Below are 8686 nucleotides of genomic sequence, written 5' to 3' on the forward strand. Positions count from 1 at the left end.
TCCACTCATATACAATGTCTATTCCATGATCTTAACGTCGTTTGTAAAACATTTATATCACAACTCAACAACAATCATAATTCAATTCAAACTATTTCTCAAAATGTCACTATTCATCATTCATGACCCATTTTACCATATTTTCTACAATCCATGTATTTCAACTCTTCAATACCTTAAACATCATATAAATATCATGAATCTTACCTTAGATGTTGTAGGAACAAGCTTTAGTTGATAATACTCCACTTTGAGCAAAACCCTAGTTTTTCCCCCATTTGGATTTCTTGGCCTTGGATGATCTTTGATGGTTTCCTTACTATTGATTCACTTGTTTTTATGTTGTTGATCACTAAATATCTTTGAACTCTTGTGAAATAAATGTAGAGAGATGTTTTAGAGAGAAGGGGTGTGATGTTGAAGTGAAATAAAATAAGCCTTGGTCCCTCTTATTTAACAACTTGAAAATCTGTGTTGAAGTGTACAGTGGTCGTAAACATGGTTTACCACCCGTCCTCCAGTTTACGGACCGTCCTTCATGGGCGTATTTAATCATATCAGAACCAGAAACTCAGACTGCAACCATGGTGATTTACGACCATGGTTTACGGGCCGTAAATCACTTTACGGTCCGTATTCCAGGTCATATTTTACCATTTCCTCGATTGGCAGAAAGTTGAAGTCTTGCATGCCAATTTACGACCTGCTAGTTTACGGACCGTATACCATTTTACGGTCCGTATTTGCACTTTACGACCACTAGGCAGATTGCAAATCTGCAACTTTTCATATTTCTTAGGCTTTTCATTCCAATCATCCACATCCATTTGCATGCATTGCTCACCTCATACCTTGCCTTATCTTAGCCAATTTTCTCGTCTTACCTCGGATACATTTGAAATCTCACCTAAGGTCATCAAACGTCGTCTCTTACTCATGGGACATCATGCATTCACACGCCTCACTAGTTCATTTACTTGCGTTCCAACGGGAAATTTTTCCGAGGTGTAACATTCTTCCCCCCTTAAGAACATTCATCCTCGAATATTAAAGTCTTCGGGGATTCTATAAAAATTTTGCCAGAGTTTCCCCTATAATATGGTATTACCATCCTGCCATAACAACCCATAATATCGATGCCACACAGGTCTACAGCACAATAGCATACAAAGTTTGGCCACACACGACCCAAAAGCATAAAAGTAAAGCATGCATACCTTAGGATCTTGACCTCTCATCTTGGACTTCTTCCAAGGGCTGAAATAAATGTGGGTATTTGGACCGCATACTTTCTTCCGCTTCCTACGTCATTTCCTCTCGTTTGCTATCTCTCCATAGAACCTTAACTGAGGCCACCTCTTTGTTTCTCAGCCTCCGTACTTGCCTGTCTAATATGGCAATGGGCACTTCTTCATAAGTCAATCTCTCTGTTACTTGCACATCATTTACTGGGACGATCCTAGTAGGATCTCCAACACATTTTTGAAGCATCGAGACGTGAAATACGGGATGGACTGACTCCAATTCCTGAGGTAGGTCTAACTCATAGGCCACTTTGCCTATTTTGCACACAATCTCATACGGCCCAATATACCGGGGACTAAGCTTCCCCTTTTTGCCAAATCTCATTATGCCCTTCATTGGCGACACTTTCAAGAATACCCAATCTTTCACTTCGAACTCTAAGTCCCTTCGACGATTATCCGCATAGGACTTTTGACGACTTTGAGCCGCTAGCAACCGATCTTGTATGAGCTTAGCTTTCTCTATAGCTTGCTGAACCAAGTCTGGCCCTATCAATTTAGTCTCTCCTGCTTCAAACCACCCAATTGGGGATCTACACTTCCGCCCATATAGAGCTTCATACAGTACCATTTGAATACTAGAATGATAACTGTTGTTGTAAGCAAACTCAATGAGTGGCAAATGGTCATCCCAGTTTCCTCCAAAGTCTATCATGTATGCCCGTAACATGTCCTCAAGAGTCTGAATAGTACGTTCAGCTTGCCCATCGGTCTGTGGATGAAATGCCGTGCTAAGGCTGACTCGAGTCCCTAAAACCTCTTGGAAAGACTCCCAAAATTTTGCTGTAAACTGAGTCCCTCTAGCGAAGATAATAGATACCGGAACGCCATGGAGTCTCACTATCTCTTTAAGGTAAAGCCTTGCATAATCTTCTGCCACATAGGTCGTTCTGACCGGTAAGAAATGAGCTGACTTGGTGAGTCTATCCACAATCACCCATATGGAATCATACTTACGTCGTGAACGAGGTAACCCTGAAACGAAGTCCATGTTAATCACTTCCCACTTCCAAGTTGGGATTTCTATAGCTTGCAACAATCCACCCAGCTTTTGGTGCTCGATTTTCACTTGTTGACAATTTGGACATTGAGCTACAAACTCCGCTATATCTTTCTTCATCCCATTCCACAAATATATAGACTTAAGGTCATGATACATCTTCGTCGCTCCGGGGTGAACAGAATAACGGGAACAATGAGCTTCTCTCAAAATCTGGTGGCGTAAACTTGCTGCATCGGGAACACATAATCTTCCTCTACACCGGAGAACTCCGTCTCCTGAAATGTCAAATGATGACTCCTCTTTCTGAGGGAGTGTATCTCTGTACTGCATTAGCATAGGATCCTCATACTGTCGCTCTTTCACCTCTGCTACTAGTGACGAGACTGCAGAATTTTGAATAGTAGTTCCCTTGCTATCTTAGTCCAGTACGCGGACTCCTAGGCTGGCTAGCTGCTGGAGCTCACGGGCCATTTCTCTCTTCTCCAGTCGTACATCACTTAGACTTCCCATCGACCTACGGCTAAGAGCATCAGCCACAACATTTGCCTTTCCGGGGTGATACAAAATATCAACATCATAGTCCTTCAGCAATTCTAACCATCGTCGTTGCCGCAAATTCAACTCTTTCTACTTGAAGATGTATTGAAGACTCTTATGATCTGTATAGGTATCTACGTGGACACCATATAAATAATGTCTCCATATCTTTAATGCATGAACCACCGCGGCCAATTCTAGATCATAGGTAGGGTAATTCTGCTCATGTTTTCGTAATTGCCTTGAAGCATACGCAATCACTTTGCCATGTTGCATCAATACACAGCCTAGCCCAACACCTGAAGCATCGCAATAAACGACATATCCTTCCAATCCCTCTGGAAGCGTCAGAACTGGGGCAAAAGTCAATCTACCCTTTAACTCTTGGAAACTACGTTCGCAAGCATCTGTCCACTGAAACTTTGCCGATTTCTGGGTCAACTTTGTGAGTGGTGCCGAAATAGAGGAAAAACCTTCAACGAACCTCCTGTAATAACCTGCTAAGCCCAGAAAGCTACGAACCTCCGTAGGAGTTGTTGGCCTCGGCCAAGTTTTCACGGTCTCAATCTTTTGACTATCCACTCGAATGCCATCGGCTGCGACAACATGCCCTAAAAATGCCACTGAGTTCAACCAAAACTCGCATTTGGAAAACTTTGCAAATAACTCTCGAGCTCGAAGAACTCCAAGGACAATGCGTAAATGATCCGCGTGTTCTGCCTCGGATCTAGAATACACCAAGATGTCATCGATAAATACTATCACGAACAAATCCAGGAAGGGTCTGAACACATTATTCATCAAGTCCATAAATACCGCTGGCGCATTAGTTAGCCCAAATGACATCACCCGGAATTCAAAATGACCATATCTTGTTCTAAAAGCCGTCTTAGGGATATCCTTCTCCCTAACTCTCACTTGATGATACCCGGACCTCAAATTGATTTTCGAAAACCATTTGGCACCTTGCAATTGATCAAATAAATCGTCAATCCTCGGAAGAGGATATTTATTCTTAATTGTCACTTTATTCAATTGCCTATAATCAATGCACATTCTCAAGGAGCCATCTTTCTTTCGGACAAACAATACGGGCGCTCCCCACGGGGATGAACTAGGCCTAATGAATCCCTTATCAAGCAAGTCTTTCAATTGCTCCTTCAACTCTTTCAATTCTGCGGGCGCCATTCTATAGGGAGGAATAGATATAGGTTTAGTGTCTGGCAACACATCAATGGCAAAATCAATCTCCCGCTTGGGAGGAAGGCCTGGAAGCTCTTCCGGGAACACATCCGGAAATTCATTCACTACGGAAACTGACTGAAGAGTCGGCGACTCAGCTTCTATATCTTGAACTCGCACTAGATGATAAATACAACCCTTTATGATTATCTTCCTTGCCTTTAGATAGGAAATAAATCTACCTTTTGGTGACGCCGTATTCCCTTTCCATTCTAAGACTGGTTCTCCCGGAAATTGGAAACGAACCATCTTCATTCGGAAATCAACATTGGCATAACAAGAAGCCAACCAATCCATGCCCATAATGACATCAAAATCTACCATTTCTAGCTCATGCAAGTCAATCATGGTACGACGGTCACATATCACAACTACACAATCTCTATATACTCGGCTAGCTATTACCGATTCGCCCATGGGCGTAGATACCTCAAAAGGTTTGATCGAATCCGGCTCGACTATAAATCGACCCGCAATATATGGAGTAACATATGATAATGTGGAGCCCGGATCAATCAAAGCATATACATCATGAGAGAATACCAATAATATACCTGTGACCACGTCAGGAGAAAACTCAAGATCTTGGCGTCCAACCAAAGCATAAATACGGTGCTGAGGACCGCTAGAACTGGGCTCTCCCTCTGCCTCTACCATGGCCAACTGGCGCATGTGAACCTGGCCCCGTAGGGCGTACAGATACCGAAGATCCGGCTATCGACCCTGATGGCTGGGTCCCACCTCTACCATGAATCGAGGGACACTCACGCATAATATGGCCTGGTCGGCCACATGAATAGCAACCATCTGAACCTGATCAGCACTGACCCCAATGCAACTTCCCACACTGGGAGCATCGTGGTACAGGTGGCCTTGACTGGCCTGAATCATCTCTAAAATGAGGTCCTGAATAACTCGGACTCGGCCCTGAGCGAGCAGATCTATCAAATCTCTGGCCTGGAAACCGTGAAGGTGTACTGGTCATAGAATAGCCTGAATATCTAGGGAACTGCTGCCTGTGTCCCCCTCTGGACTCGCTCATTGGGCCTGAAGATCTGGCCCTCTTGCTATGACCCCTATCTTGCTCACGCTCACTTCTCCGCTGTTGTAGGCTTTCTTCTAGGTTCTGAGCATGTGCCTGAATGCGTGCAATATCCATACCGTCCTGAAGGGACGCAGTCAAGCATTTATCCATCAAGTGTGGCCCTAGGCCTTTTACAAATCGGTGTACCCGGTCGCCCATATCCGCTACCATGGCCGAAGCATACCTAGCCAAGGAGTTAAAGCGGAGGCTATACTCTAGGGCACTCATACTACCTTGCCTCAAGTTCAAGAATTTATTGGCCCTAGCTCGCCGAATTTCTGGAGGCATATAATGACGGAGAAAAGCATCAATGAACTCTTGTCATACCGGGGGAGGTGCATTGGCTCCCCGTGAAGCCATCCATACCGTATACCACTGGGTCGAGACATCTCTCAATCTATACGACGCTAGTTCTACCGACTCAGTGTCTGAAGCATGTATCAACCGAAGCGTCCTTAGCATACCATCAATGAAATCCTGGGGATCCTCCTCTGGCTTTGACCCAAAGAATTCCGGAGGGTTTAAAGTAATGAAATCACGGGCCCTTGCACTAACGGCCCTATCACCAAGCCCTGAACTTTGCCACTGAGTTTGGGTCGCAACCAATTGAGTCAGCAAATTAATGGCCTCTTTTACATCTTGGCCAGAAGCATCCGGTGGAGGAGCTGGAGGTGCTGGAGCTGGGGCTGAGGCTCCCTCACGCTCCTCCGAAATAGGCACTGTCGGGGAGGACTGAGAATGAGCCGCACTCTGGGACTCACTTTCCTCTACTACCGGTGGCGGTGCTCTTTTAGCCCGCTTTTTTGCCACCGTCTTGCCCTTTTGGGCTGTTGTAGCCTTCTTCTTTATAGGCATCTCTGAAATACACAACACACGATTAAGGGACAAGAATTTCTTACATCATAGCTATATCGCACAATTTCTTATGAAGAAAGAAGGTCATTTATTCCTAAAATGTCCGCAGCTTCTTGTTTATAAGTGTAGCGCGCAACACACCCATAACCAAGACTCTACTAGACACGGCTCGTAGACACACCCTAGGACTGAACTGCTCTGATACCACTTTTGTCACAACCCGACTAGGGGGCCGCGACGAGCACCCGGTGCTAGTCCACCCGGGCACCCCTTAGCTTACACTTAGGCTTGCATCTAGGTGAGCCACATTAATCATACATTTCTAAGCATCAATCATACTAGTCCCATTGGACGACAACATCTTTAATCATCATAGGCATCTATGCCACAACAATGTACATGGGCCGACAAGGCTAACAAAATGGAATACAAAAATATAGGCCGACAAGGCCGAACACATCTAACCACATACACATGTCTACGAGCCTCTAAGAAGGTTATAACATATCACATGAGCGGGACAGGACCCCGCTATGACCATAATTATATACACAAAAGAATAAATACCCAAAGGTATGACTCCGAAGGAAATGAAGCTCTTCTATGAAATCTCTGAATAAGCAGCTATGGATCAGGCCTGTCTCCCTGTGCACCTGCGGGCATGACGCACCGTCCACAAACAAAAGGACGTCATTACGAAGAATGTACTGAGTATGTAAAGCATGATCAACATCGATATAGAAGCATAATGAATAACATATGAAGTTTCATAGGAGACGAGACAATAATATCATCATTATGGCACTTACTTACTTTCCATAGAGACATCCCGTTTCTATTACATATCCGCATACATATACCCATATCCGTACTTGGTTATCCTCATGATCATTTACATCTCATGTTCATAATATATTCGTACTCCTAATGATGTCATATACATAGCATACACATACATATATATATATATATAGGCATACATAGCGTACCCGACCATAGAGGTTCGGTGTTTCATACATATTCTTATATAACATACTCGACCATATAGGTTCGGTGTTTCGCATACCCGGCCATATATAGGCTCGGTGATCATACATACCTGGCCAACCAAGGCTCAGTGTTACACGTACCTGGCCCTACCAAGGCTCAGTGTTATCCGTACCCAACTGCAGTGGTGTGCGCGTATTACGTAATCATACATACATATACATCTATACATATATTCTACCCGGCATTATAAGCTCGGGGTTTCATTATAGCCCTTCATAGGCACACATACATATAAAAGCTCATAAGCACCTTTAGCATCATTATTATTATTATCATCATTACTATCATCATCATTATCGTTACGTCTATATTATAGTCTTACTCGTCATATGTGGAGCGTAGTGCAAACTTAGTACATATCGCGGATCGTGAGCTCGGAAGATCAATCATTTGGAGACAACATACTCGTATAGAGGATTTAGAAATTTGGCCAAAGAACCATGCCTCACGAAAGAAGGGTTAGCCTTACATACCTTTCCGTCGGGCTATTCTACACTTGCACGTTCCCTTCCAACGTTAGCGTTTCTACCTTCATTAATACCATAACAATGGCCATTAGTCATTCACATTATCCACATTCCTTAATTTACTCCTAGTTCACCCATATTCATGGTTATAACCTTCGACCTCGTCCACTCATATACAATGTCTATTCCATGATCTTAACGTCGTTTATAAAACATTTATATCACAACTCAACAACAATCATAATTCAATTCAAACTATTTCTCAAAATGTCACTATTCATCATTCATGACCCATTTTACCATATTTTCTACAATCCATGTATTTCAACTCTTCAATACCTTAAACATCATGTAAATATCATGAATCTTACCTTAGATGTTGTAGGAACAAGCTTTAGTTGATAATACTCCACTTGGAGCAAAACCCTAGTTTTTCCTCCATTTGGATTTCTTGGCCTTGGATGATCTTTGATGGTTTCCTTACTCTTGATTCACTTGTTTTTATGTTGTTGATCACTAAATATCTTTGAACTCTTGTGAAATAAATGCAGAGAGATGTTTTAGAGAGAAGGGGTGTGATGTTGAAGTGAAATAAAATAAGCCTTGGTCCCCTTATTTAACAACTTGAAAATCTGTGTTGAAGTGTACAGTGGTCGTAAACATGGTTTACCACCCGTCCTCCAGCTTACGGACCGTCCTTCATGGGCGTATTTAACCATATCAGAACCAGAAACTCAGACTGCAACCATGGTGATTTACGATCATGGTTTACGGGCCGTAAATCACTTTACGGTCCGTATTCCAGGTCGTATTTTACCATTTCCTCGACTGGCAGAAAGTTGAAGTCTTGCATGCCAATTTACGACCTGCTAGTTTACGGACCATATACCATTTTACGGTCAGTATTTTCACTTTACGACCATTGGGCAGATTGCAAATCTGCAACTTTTCATATTTCTTAGGCTTTTCATTCCAATCATCCACATCCATTTGCATGCATTGCTCACCTCATACCTTGCCTTATCTTTGCCAATTTTCTCGTCTTACCTCGGATACCTTTGAAATCTCACCTAAGGTCATCAAACTTCGTCTCTTACTCATGGGACATCATGCACTCGCACGCCTCACTAGTTCATTTACTTGC

The sequence above is a fragment of the Lycium barbarum genome, chromosome 11, assembly GCF_019175385.1.
Source record: "Lycium barbarum isolate Lr01 chromosome 11, ASM1917538v2, whole genome shotgun sequence".
In the NCBI taxonomy this organism is placed as follows: domain Eukaryota; kingdom Viridiplantae; phylum Streptophyta; class Magnoliopsida; order Solanales; family Solanaceae; genus Lycium; species Lycium barbarum.